Source organism: Syzygium oleosum, unplaced genomic scaffold, assembly GCF_021117445.2.
Source record: "Syzygium oleosum isolate NSW1041296 unplaced genomic scaffold, Sole_v2.1 Sole_v2.23, whole genome shotgun sequence".
NCBI classification, from domain to species: domain Eukaryota; kingdom Viridiplantae; phylum Streptophyta; class Magnoliopsida; order Myrtales; family Myrtaceae; genus Syzygium; species Syzygium oleosum.
This window is the reverse complement of record NW_026607507.1, coordinates 6,133,376-6,147,207: the sequence shown is the minus strand read 5'-3', so window position 1 is coordinate 6,147,207 and position 13,832 is coordinate 6,133,376. Positions and strand designations below refer to the sequence as shown.

Genomic DNA, 13,832 nt, shown 5'->3' with positions numbered 1-13,832 from the left:
GGGCTTCTGATGCAAATCCCAGGCTTTGCCAGAATCCCCATTAAGCCCCCCCCCATGTGCATTCAATGCCTCTTATCGACAAACCCTATCTTCACCACCGCCCTCACCCAAGCCCCTCCATCCTCAACCATCTTCCATCTTCTTCTGGGTACGTCTGCTCCACACTCTAGGTCATAGGGCACATTCATTTCCACCAAAATCTCACGCAAGCTACGCAATGTAGGCTAATGTGTCAACACTCGAGCAAAATGATCGCCATTTGCCCTTGACCAAGCAAGTTCCCGACTTCTGAATCCTAAACCCATCTTCTGTACGCATATGGACACAACGTGACCCCCAATACAATAACCAGAGAAACAATGGCAACCAGAAAACAGAACAGAAGAAAGAGGGGGGGCCGCCTGGAGTCATGAAGATTATTCTTAGCCCAAAAAAGATGAAATTTTGTACACACAGATCAAGAAGATCTGATTAGCAGATACATAAATCTATCCGTAAGCCCATCAAGTTCATGGACAAAAAGCATAATCTACAGGAGGATCTAAAAATAAGTAGATTATCTCTGGAAACAAAAAGCAAGATGCCCAAATCTCTCCGCTTCTCTTATCATTTTTCCCGGAACACGATACAAGATTAGAGGTTGTAAAGTGACGAAATGGCCCCAAAAAAACGAAAACTTGATATCAAATCCTGGTCGTACAACAGATCAAAGGCACAGGGCAGTGGCGCGTAGCTCGTCGCCGTCAAGATCCGCGTCGTCGTCCAACGGCGGGGGCAGGTTCAGATCGAACGGCAACGCTTTCCGGAAGCAGGAGGACGCCAGCACGCAGCACTCGTCCGCGTCGTCGACCACCGACGACGACGAATCGCAGTCGCTCCGGCAGTCCTCCGGGGGAGCCCTGGGGGCGGCCAGGACCCTGGGGACCGTCGGGGCCGGATTCGAGACCCGGGGGCCGCTGTACGACTCCACCGTGCTGCTCAGGCTGCTGCTCGTCGGCCGGTTGACGTGGAAATCCTCCGCGGGCGGGGCGCGGCGCCGCCGGCTGCGGGGCCGGGGCCGCGGGCGGGGCCTGGGAGCGCCGCCGCCGCCGCCGCCGGCGACGGCGCGGCGGCCTGGGGCAGGCCGGTGAGCGGGTCGAGGGGGAAGTTGGTCTTGGCCTTGGGGCCGCGGAGGGAGAGGGCGGCCTCGTCGTAGGCGCGGGCCGCGTCCTCGGCGGAGTCGAAGGTGCCGAGCCAGATTCGGGCCTTCTTCCACGGGTCCCGGATCTCGGCGGCGAACCTCCCCCAGGGCCGCCTCCGTACGCCGCGGAACCGGTGCTCCCGGGCGGGGCCCGGGAAATTCTGGGTCGCGGGGATCGGATCTGCGGCCGTCGCGGCGGCGGCGGCGGCGGCGGCGGCTCCTCCGGTCTCGGGCATGGATGGGAGAGGCGGAGAACGACCAAGAAGCAACCTTTTCTGCTCCTCCTTGTTCCCCCCACCTCCTTGGGGTGGGAGGGCACCCGGGAAGAAGAAGGAAGGGTCTCTCGCCGGCGCAAGATCTCGACCGCCGCCTCCGTCAATGGCGGGGTCAGTAGTTCTTGGGTGTGCTCTCCACGTCTGCGTCCATGGAGGTTCTCTTCTTCCTTCTTGCGCTCTGTTTTCGTTCTTGATCGTCGCCTGCTTTATTATTCCGCCTTTTCTTTATTCCCCGCGGAGGCACGATTTATTATTATTATTATTAAAAAAAAAAAGGAAAAAAGAGAATGGGGGAGGGGAAGAAAATATTCAGCGGTGAAAAGACGGTTGTGCCATTCTCGAGCTCCCCTCGAGTCACGGATGAGGCGAAAATTTCCCCCGTTTAATTTTGGTTTTTTCTTTTTCTTTTCTTCGAGTGGTTCTGGAGTCGTCCATGAGTAAAAAGAGAAAAAGGTAATATTCAGCGGCGAAAAGACGATTATGCCGTCCTCGAGCTGGTTTGGGTCATCGACGAGGTGAGATTTCCCATTTATGTCATATTTGTTTCTATGGTCACGCTGGGGCTGTCAAAAAAAAAAATCAAACCCGTCCCGAAATTTTCGGATATTTTAGGGTCGGGCCTTAGCCTGCATCGGGCGAGGGTTCGAATACGTGGGTATTGTTACGTTCGGGTTAGGTTCGGGTTACAACCCTTACCCGCCGAGCCGGAGACCCTCCCACTCAAACAGTGACGCCTTGCGGGTTTTAATTTTCTCTCTAATTAATTTCATAGATAATGGTTCATCCAAAGCGTCTAAGAAATGTTGGAATCTCTGTGCAAAATTAGCGCTCTCTTTTTCTTCTTCTTTTTTTTGACAATTTTTCGTTTTTCTTGATCAATTTTTAGTTTCGTTTTTCATTTTTCGGAAATATAATTAGCTCAATTTTTTGGGCCAGCGGTTAAAATAATAATACAAAAATTTGCTATTTATTGCAGCAAAGTTATATGTGTGGTCCTTTCTGTTTAATAATTGTTGCTTCTGATTTCCGCCTTTCTGACTCGTGGCAACTGGATCGATTTAAAAGCATCATCCTATAGCCTCCGGCACTAGCTACTTTTACAAATACAATTTCTTTCTCTGGCCCAATTGCCTTAAAAAAAAAAAATCTAAGTCAGAATCTCAATTCTAGTCCGTACTTTTTTGTCTCGTGAAAAGGAAGCAATTTCAAGTTTCAAATCCAAATCTAACCCACGTTAATTTATCGTCTAAATTCATGTCAACGCCAATTATTGATTTCAAATTGATATGGAAAATCGTAGCGATTAGGGTTCCATTCTTACGCTTGAGCCTCCGAAACTCGTGATTGATCTGTCTTCCTAACTTGTACTCTTGCCCACAAACTTTCCCTCGATCGCTTGAAGGAAGCGGTTTCAATTTTTGGAATTTAATTTCTTTCATTCCATGGCCGTTGTCATCCTCCTCCTCATCCGTGTCAGTATGTTACTCTCTCTCTTGGGGCCACCTTTCGAAAATAGCAAGTAAATATCAATAAAAAAATAAGAGAAAAAAAATATTATTGTCGGAATGACTTCATAATTTCAGTGTTCAATTACGTTATTTTCACACCTCGCGATAATTAAAACAATTTTCAATTCCGGCGGGACATTGCAAAAATAGCCAAACCAAACCACCTTCCCCTCGCACTTTTCCTAATCGCCACACGAGCGGTGCGTTTCACGATGCGAAGCCCTCAATGTAAAACGTAACAACGCGAGGGCCGATAATTCTCAAAGGAAAAAAAAAAAAGACTTCTCGATTCGTCGCTGTCTCTATCGCCAAACTTACTAACCTCGCAACGAGGCGCGCAAAAAAGTTTATAATATTTTCATCATACTCACTTAGTGCACCAAAAAAATGTGCATGTTTGTATTTTTGTGTGCTTACAAAGTAATTACGTACATTTTATGTAATCAACGTTAATGGCCAAAACAATAGCTCAATGGACTATATAAAAGAGGACGGCAGCAAGCCGGCAATGAGTGGGATGGAACGTAGAATATGCGGGGCAGATTCGGAATAACGCCAATGCTTATTGCTTAATTAATTATCTTATATGTTTTTTTAATATTATTAGGGGTTAATTTTTTGATTTAACTCCAACAGTCGCTTTCCACCATCTGTCTATTTTCAAAGCCAATGGAAATTTTATAATTTTGGCTCGTTTTGTTGGCTTCGATATCTCCAATTCCTTTGTTGCCCCCGTCGAAATCAGAATAAATGTCCCATTTTTTTTAAAAAATATTTCCCCATCGGGAGCTTCTTGTCTCTCTCGAACAATATGCCAACTACGCTAAAAAAAAAATTAATTCGTAAAAACTTTGGCCAAAATCCTCAGAATTTTGGTCTGCGTGTATGAGAAATTATATGTTGTGAAATAAAAACGGGTATTCTTTTAGTTTCGAGACCCTGAAAAAGTTGTTTGGGATGCGTGATTTTGTTACGGCGATACGAATAGAAGTGAATCTTGGGCCCATATAGTATCCTGTTGCTGTTCGATTATGGACTCATGGTCACTTTGGATGATTTCGTCCCGTGTTCTCTCTAAACCCGAGCATCGTTACGTGAGATTTCACTAATCAAATAACAAATATTCCATGAGATTTGACAAAACTCACCCCTCTTAAAATTGTAATTATTTTAATAAAGGGAAAAATGAACAAATGTGTGCAATACCGTCTCGAACTTTTAATTTATCCGCTGTGGTCCATGAACTTTTGGTACATTTTCAATTTAACCACTGCACCTTATGAAAATGTTTTATGTTGTCCTTGAACTTAAATTAATATAATGATAACATTACATGTTTTCATATGATATAGGGAATAGATTGAACCTATATAAAAAGTTCGGGGATAATATCGAACAAATTAAAGTTCGAGGACGACATTGCATACAAGGTTAAAGTTCGAGAATTATTTGTGTAACTATCCCTTGGTAAAGAGAACATTTATTCACATCGAACGTTTTCACATAGTTCGGGGACCACATTGAACATGTATCAAAAGTGCAGGGATAATATTGAATAAATTAAAAATTAATGGACTACATTGGACACTAAAATAAAGTTCATGGACTATATTGAATGAATTAAAAATTTATAGATCATATTATATATCGAGCTAAAGTTCCAGAATTGTTCGTGTGATTATTCCGATTTTTTTGTCGGGGGCATGAGAGCAATGAGGATAGAAGTGCAATTAGCTTCTGCCAGAAGGGGGCAAATGCGTCGTCGTTCGAGCAAAAGGAAAACGGGGACGTCCACGAAAGAACAGCGTGGACTGAGGGGAGGGGCCCCACATGGGCGTGCCTTCTCTCTCTCTCTCTTTTTCTTTTTTCTTAAAATTTTTTTTTAAAGATGTACATAAGATTCTTACCACATTTTCTTTTCCAAATTTCCGTCCTGTATATTAACCCAAAAAATGAAAAGAAAAAAGAGAGGATCTATTCGCAAATTACCTCTCTATTAAATAATAAAACGACAAAAAGGAAATTGCATAATTAACCCATTCCTTTCGATTTCGTGTTTCATCCGTCGCCTCGCACGAAGTGGGAGTATTTCCTTTCTATAAAAATCTAGAGGCAAGGACGTAAAGACCCAACTACTTAAAAATTCATGAAACGCCGTGCGATACTTGTAATCGGAAAGACATTACCTAAACCCACTCATCGCCTTTCTGACATCCTAGGGTCGAGCAAGCCACTCGTCCCATTGATTACCTCTAGTTGTAATTTACGAAATCTGTTATCGAGTCTTTTCGAGACATTTGTTAAATATACAAATAATTAGATATTATAAACCGCATGATTGTTAGACAGAAAAAAATAAAAAAAGCCGGTCAACCTCATTATTATTGTTCCCGGTATTTTGTCAAAACGAGTGAGACCTTTTTTATTAGGTAATCCAAAGAAGAAAATAGCAGTGTGTAAATACTAACATTTTTATTCAAAAAATCTAGGACTCTAATAGGATCGGCGAGGATAATCCCGGCCACGAGCCTCATTATATCTCTGTTCCCAAGCCACGCCTTTTTGACCGCTTTGCTTCCGTACTGTTGTGGCGTTCCGATGCATCATGGTTTGCGTGCGCCGCGCCGCACGGAGGCTCCGCCGCTCGACGCCGCTGGCCTTTCTCCCTCCTCCTCGTCGGCCCGGCACCGCTGGCGCTGCGGTTCTTGCGGAACGATCGCCCGCCGTCGTGCCGGATGTGCATTTCGCGCCAATGACCATTTCAGACCCAACACATCCCGTGCTTCGCGAGTGAATTCTACTCGTTTTAGCCCCACTACAGATCGAAGAGCTCTGGTTACAATGGATCTAAGCATCGTTCCGCAGAACGTGTTGTGCTGCCGATGGAGAGATTCGTTCCCCTGAGGGCGAGAAATCTCTCTCTTGGAACGCGAGAGAAGGAGATCGACAGGACCGAAAGCCCCATTTTTTGATGCTGCCGCATCGATCGCATCGAAAAGAAACGTTAACGGAGGCGAAAGGTGGCGTAGAAAACGGTCCTGAAATTTCAGGCCCGACCCGGCCCGGCCCAGAAAGGAAGAAAAAGAAGCAACTTCCTCGTACGCCCTACAGACAAGTTGGGCCCGAAATAGGTTCTGGCGTCGGGTAAACGGAGCGGATCACTTCGCTTTTCGGGCCGAACATAAGGTCGGGCTTTTAGTTTGGTTCGGGCCGCAGCGGTCTAAAGTTGACTAGGCCTAAACCGATATTTACATTATAGGAGAGCTAGGCTGCATTTTTTTCTCAAAAGATATGACATTTCTGAAAAAAGTTTTTCGAGAAATCATTTTTCAAGAAAATAATAATATTTTCTGATATTTGGCTGAAATCTTAAAATGAACTGAAAAATATTTTCCGTCATTTGGTAAGGAATCTCTCATTTGATTTTCCTAAATATATACACACTATTTGAACGCCAGTGACTTGCGCATAGGTAGCCAAGAAACCCAGCAAGGGCACCTGGGTCTCAAGCCGGGATCCTCGACTCCCCGCGCACGTGCCCAGCTCCCGGGTGCCCCAACCTAGGTCTACAGAGGCCGAGCCTAAGTCCTCGGCGCCTAGGCCTGGGTCCATCCAGGCCGAGCCTCGTACCCTAGCGCTTGGGACCAGGACCTCGGTGCTGGGGCACGAGTCAATAGAGGCCAGGCCCTGAACTTGGTCCCTTGCGCTCGAACCCGGGTCCATCGAGGTTGGGCCTAAGACCTTGGCACCTGGGCTTGAGTCCATCAAGGCCAAGCCCCTGTCCTCGGCGCCCAAGCCCAAGCCTGGGCCCAACATCGATGGACCGGAGTGCAAGCACAAGGGACTTGGGTACGGGCACAGGAGTCCTGGGCTCAAGCTCAAAAGTTGGGGACCTGGGCATGGGCGTCGAGGGTTTGGGGCCTGACCTCGATGGACTCGGGCATGGTGGTCAGGGTCTCGAGCACGGCTCAGATGGACCTAGGCTGGGGCGCTGAGATAACCATATCGGAACAATGATCGTCCAATTTGTTAAAATTTACGCTTTTGATTCGTTATGTTCTATCAACTTTTTTTTATTTTTGGTCCAATACTTTGCATTGCGTATTACAATTGCTCCGCCATGCTTGGGAAGCTCTCGGTTTTTTGATCGAGATTTTTCAAATTTTCGTGAGACTATGCATATATAGATATCACAACTTTTAAAAATTATAAAGTACTCGTACGATCCACTACGACTTGGATTCTTAAGTCGAATTAATGAGCCCAAGTATATCTTTATGACGACAAAGCATTAGTTAAATTGTATTTAGGGTTGTTTTTTTCTTTGGGTATGTGTATTTAGGGTTGTTGATCCGGTAAATTTTAAATGTCACTTTCTTTAAATGTATATGATGTCCATTTTTTTTTCTTTTCAATGCGAATATGAGTGCCATAAGAAATGATCTTTTTTTTTTATCAGAAGTGGATTTACAAAAATATTCTTCTGTCAGGAAAAAAGTAAATTGCTATTCCATCAAATTGATAACATCAAATCTGACTAAAGATCCATCATGGCATGAAAGCACATTATTTTCTGAGATTATTGACCCTAATCTAATCTTGTCTGAAATTTATTGATGTGTGATAGCTTGAGCGGCAATTCGTGTCATTTGGTAATTTTCTTTTGTTGACGTCAGTCCTTCTTGAACAAATTCTATGAGTTAATTTATTATTTTCATGTACGAGCAAAAATGTTTAGTGTTAAGTTGTTGGTAACTATATCAAACACAAACCGAAGTTTCCACCAGCAATGGACTGAACTTTGCAGGCCTAATTTTGAAAGGGTTCTTGAATAGGAAACTCGGCCTGCATTCTCAGAAAGTCACGGAGTCTTCTTTTACAAACTGGTTCTCTGTAGATTGCATGGAGTCACTGCTATCTGCTGAAAGACACTAAGTCTATGGCGAGCGCAATACGAGGCGAACATAAACACGAGCTCCGACAACTGTAACGTACTATGTTCGAGCTTGCAGTAGGCAAATTACATTAATTAATCACTCTCCAAGGCAATACATCTCTATCTGAAAGTGAAAAGCACATCGAATTTCGCCGACAATGACTGATCAGCTGGGGCGTGCGCGCGAAAGTCTCGCGTTGCTGAGGCAAGTAACTTTGAACAGGGAAAAGAACACATTAAAAAAGGCAGGAAGGATTGAATACATGGCGTTCATTTATCTCATTGCAGAAATCAAGAATCAACTTTATCTGTTTTAAACCGTTTTCTATTGATAGAAATGCTTCCCCGAAAAAGTCGCTCCGGACGCAAATCGCAATCCCATACGACAGCAGTTTTCGGTCTTGATCTCTCTCCATCTAAGAAAGACATCTTTAATCCTGCCTTCCGGATAACTACTACTCAAGCCAAAGATAAATTAAGACACACAGAAGCCCGAGTCAACACAGTTTGGTTAGAACCTTAAACAATCCCAAAGCGATATCGTCGGACATTATTCCCACGAAACCCCCGAACGATTTGTTGTCATCTCCGACACGAATCACTCATCCTTATTTAGGGTTTCGTCAAACATCGCCGGCTTTGTGTGGCGTAATGTGATTTGCTTATTAATCGAGTTGTTAATCACTTTGCTCATGCCAGCTCTTTCTGGGTGAAGATAGATCAGTGATGTGTCGCGGCTTTGTAGACAAGGACGTGTTTTGATTCCTTGAAGACGGTCAAGAGATGAAGATGGGCGGTGTTTGCCTCCGTGCAAGCAACACTTTGTGTGCTAAACAACTTGATCACTCCAACACTTTTCTTGCTCTTTGGACGTCTGCGTAAAGTTCGTATGCTTTAAGGGAAATAAAGTCGGCTCCTAACAATCTTTCGTAGAAAACAGAACCGCATCGAGAAGTCGACGATAATACGATGACAGGAAGAAAGTAGACAACGTGAAAATAAGAGAATGGGAGTTGCTGACTGGTGCTGATTTATCGCGTGAGACTATTATATTAAGCAAAACCCTAGGTCGTCAAGAAACGAGCGGCACCTCCCTAAAGGGAAGCAGTCAGGCTTAGCTTTGATATGTATTGTTTTTCTTGAATTCACATGAAGGATGACTAAGCTCCACATCTGCCTTGAAGTCATGGTTTGAACTCCAAGAACTAATTCGGCCATTAATGCATGACGCCCGATTCAATCAAAGAGTGCAAATTGTCAAAGCTGTTGGAGAACGAATATACCCTTAGGAGCTTGGTGGCGTTGGGACGTAAAGTGAGTGATGCAGAAGGGATTATCAACTAGTTCGTGGGAGTGGCATCGGGGTGGTTTGTACTAGGAGTTCTAAGTTATAATAAATATGCCCTTAAAAGCTCTGAAAGCGGGGTTGGCCTCCCATGCACACATTGATTGGAAGCCTCTCCTGATGAAGCCATGGCAAGCCGAAACCAGTTATTGTACGTAAAGTGTCATGCGTGTCTTGCTCGAGGGAAGTGATACAATTCGATACGAGGATGCTATTCGCCGTACTATTCTTAGAAACAACTATAAAATGAAGGATGGCCTGGGGGTTTTCTTGATTCGTTAGGCGCCGCATAGGCTATTCTGCGGCCAAGAAATTGTCGACCCGTGACACTTAGCTTTGATATGTATTGTTTTTCTTGAATTCACATGAAGGATGACTAAGCTCCACATCAGCCACAAAGTCATGATTTGAACTCCAAGAACTAATTCGGCCATTAATGCTTGACGCTCGATTCAATCAAATGCAAATTGTCAAAGCTGTTGAAGATGACTCTCATTAGAAGAAGAAGAAAGTGATCTTTAGGCAACTTTAATGCCACATCAAGATAGAGTAAGCTAAACTTAAAAAAGATTGGATGAGTGTGGTCATGTGCCGGAATAGATGTGATAGAGACCTTATCTCGATCGGCCATGAATGCTTTGCACCCGACACATTTCATGAGTGGAGCTTTACCCAGTGCGCGCGAAAGGGCAACCCATGTTCATTTGTCGAATTTTGTCGAATCAATAAAGGCTAGACCTAATCACTAGGGCTTCTCATTTTTTTCAGGGGGAAAGTTAAAGAGAGGGAAAATGACGAGGTTAATTATCGCAGAAAGAAAAAATACACAAGATCGGTTTTCACGCATTTTCGATGTCTTTCTAAACATGTAAAAAAATTTCTATTCACAGAATTGCTTGCGAAGAGAAAAGGTGAATCGAAAGAGAAGGGAATTATTGGCACTACATGTTGAAACAAAAGAGACATTGTCAATAAGACAATAACCCATCAAGGTGTGGTCTAGAGGCATCAATTCTTGCATGACTCCGTCTACTTTGCTTTATGACTTAGATCGTGACTTGACGTGCCATCTAGCAAAATTTCAGTTTTGGTCCTAAATCAACAGCAGCCTCACTCGAAGCAAACATCATCCATTCAACGAGAAGGATAAGAGAGTGCCATCTTTATTTCTTCTTTTTTATAAGGTAGGCCCTCTCATTGCTTGTGGCATTAGCCATTCGCTTTTAGATTTTGGTGTTGGGGCTTCAAACTCGACCAAAATGACACTATTTGATGTGGACGAGACTTGCTTGGTCAAGGCCTACTTGATAAGACCCTTTTAAAAAGTTAAAAAAGCAACTTCTTGTCTTCTTAAAGTTACAATGCAACTCAAATTCCGTAAGATGACGATAAAAAGTTTTATGTAGATTTACGTGTGAAAAGCATCCGCGAAAGTTAAGGATGTTTCGTGCAAAGAAATTTTTTTTTTTTTTTTGATAACCCAGGGAACCCCCGCACGGCCGACAGCCGAGAGGTAAACCCTGGGGGCGACACGTGCTAGCCACCACACACGTGCACCGGTTAAGTCACCCTGCGGCGCCCGGGATTCGAACACCCAACCTTTTGCGAGAGGAAGAGTGCCATTTCCAGCAGCGCCACCCAGGCGGGTGGTGTGCAAAGAAAATATTAAAGTGCATTCATTGCAAGATTTAGATTAAATAATTTAGACACGTAAAATTACGTTCTTTGGGTTAAATTGGGATTTAATAGAGTACCCGATCTGCCAAAACTCAAATGAAATGTAAACATGTAGCGGATTTGGAGAAGCAGGATGGGTATAGGGTCAATTACCAAAAAGCTTATAGGTTTTGAGATTTTATAGTTGGAAAATCCGATAACGAAGCCAACATGTATGGTAATTCAAATGTTGTTTATTTCATTTATATTCCTTTAGTGGTTGAGTAAATATACATAATTATTAACTTTTCTAGGATTTCGACCAAAAAAAAAAACTCTTCTAGGATTTATAGCAGTTTTGAGATTTTTTAAGATGGCCTTATTTTGTTAAACTTCTCTGGATTACTTATAAATTTGTGAATATTGGGAACAAATTTAGTACAATATGACATTTTTCAACGATGGACGCCATTTCACACTGGCTTCCAATTTTTCTATCTTAGGCTTTCAAAACCGTCGATCTTAAATTCTTTCGATCTTATTTTTTGAGACTTGCAGATTTTTTAACTGGAAATTCACAATGCACGAGTTTCGATCAAATGGATTCGAGGTTGTTTTTTTTTTTCAAATAATATTATTGTATTTACCAAGTACTCCGGCAGGTTGCCATATCCAATCTAAACATGACTACTTTGGGCTAAATCTATAAAAATGGATCATAAATCCATTTCTTAACTCATATTTGATAGACTGTGTTGTTATATGGGTTAGTTAAATTCAATAAATAGGTCATAAATGGATTTAGAATGGTAAAACTTTAAAAAATATGAGTATTAAATAGGTCCATAACTTACTTAGACTCAATCCATCTTTATGATTCTCTCTCCCGTATACTCAATCTCGCGTTTGCTTACTCCGTACTCTAACCTCAGTTTAGGTATGAGTTTCCTATATTGAATTAAATTTAAAAATATTTTAGCAATATGAATCGGGTCAGAAATATGCTGGGTACACGGAAATAGGTCAAAACGGGTTAAATGGGTCAATTTAAATCTGATCATTTTCCACCGGCCCTACCTACCTGTTTGACAGGTCTACTTCGGGGGGACACTTTAAGAAAAAAATTAAGGTCGAGATCTGTGACTCATGTCAAAGGAATAAAAGGTTCTCCGGATTACTACATTAGTTCAAGATTATTAGTTTTATCAGTGGATAAATAGATACGTACACGCATCGGAGCTGTAGGAGGGCTTGGGACCAGTCTCGATCCGATGCCGGAATCACCAATTATTGATACGACAAGTCTATAATTTCGATATGTTGGGAGTCTTGATTTGAAAGAGGACGTGAGAAATCAATTCCGAGACAATCAACCTCCAATGATGCAGTCACTATTTCCATCGAGCAGATAAGATGTAAGGGGACATAGAGTTCGATTCTAGACGTAATTCAGCAGCACCACCGTCTTGCGGGATTCAATCCTGGTCGTTATTGATATGTTCACATCTTTCCATGCACCAAGAAGATATTTTGCGTATAAGAGTTATTGAAATTCGAACTTAGATACAACCGATCGATATACATACAGGAAAAGGTTATCCAAAAAGTCCTAAACTTATTACACGGCGGCCAATTCAATCTTAAGCATTTTAATTGTGTCAATTTATTCCTAAACATCTTGACGATTTATTAATTTAGTTCTTCCGATTAATTGATATACAAGACTTCTCTGCTCTCTTTTGATATGCTTCGATACCCATGATTAAGCTCCCGTTGAATGGTTTGATGAAGTTGATGTGCATTGTCGTCCCGCTAGCTAAAGCTTAAAGCTGCAGCCTGGCCACTGAAGAAGAAGTCATCAACCACCTTGTTCCCCCATGAACTCTACATCAAGGTGAGTGTGCAGATCGATTCCTCCTGAGATACGGTTAAGATGACTAATAACCATCTTGATCAAATTGTCATAATAAAAAAATTGCACGTGCAATGGCATGCCCGAAATTTGGACGACCTCGATTAGAAAATCATCTAAGCGTTTAAGACTAAATTGACCAAATTGAAAGATTTAAGACTGAATTGATATCCGTATAATGATTTACGACTTTTTTAGTAATTATCCCAACCAATTGATATTCATATCGCACAAGTAAGAAGATTGACCAATTATATCATGTTGTCATTAATAAACTTTCTATTATCCACGGCTAGTAGGAAATGTATACACGCGGACGGTACGTTAGATGATCAATATGCATGTAGCCGGTATTTCGAAAGCCGACATTTATTCCTTGGGAAAAGTATTGAATAAGTCTTAAACCTTTTGGGGTGGTGCCAATTTAGTTCTAAATCTAGTTTTGGTGCCAATTGAGTTATAAATCTTTTGATATAGTGCCAATTCAGTCCTTTTGGCCGAATTTTGCTGACGTGGACGTCAGCCGGCCGGCGACCGGTCACCGGCGCTGACGTGGACAAAATTTAATAAATTTTTAATTTTTTTTTTCCCTCTTCCTTCAGCAGCTCGCCAGAGTGGCGACCAGCCGGAGGCCAGTGGTCGGCCACTGGCGAGGCTGTGCCTCGCTAGATCCTGCGAGGTCGAGCCTCGCCCAGCCATGGCGAGGCTCGCCTTCGTCGTCGCTGGCGAGGGCAAGCCTTGCGTTGGGCTGGCGAGGCTCGCCCGGCCCTCGCCATGGCTGGGCGAGGCTCGCCCTTGCCGACGACGGCGAAGGCGAACCTCGCCATGGCTGGGTGAGGCTTGACCTCTCCGGATCTGGCGAGGCACAACCTTGCCTTGCCAGTGGCCAGCGTGGCTCGCCTGAGGCTGGCGAGGTCAACCTTGCCGGTCTCTGGCTTCCGGCCGGTCGCCGCTCCGGCAAGCGGCTGAAGGAAGAGGGAGAAGAAAAAAAATTCAAAAAAAATTAAAAATATTATTAAA

General features: G+C 43.3%; 1 pseudogene; it reads right to left on the bottom strand.

Annotated features, from left to right (window-relative positions):
• Window positions 1–407: 407 nt before the first annotated feature.
• LOC115680626 (ethylene-responsive transcription factor 3-like) lies at window positions 408–1,676 on the bottom strand (annotated as a pseudogene).
• Between the last annotated feature and the right edge of the window lie 12,156 nt (window positions 1,677–13,832).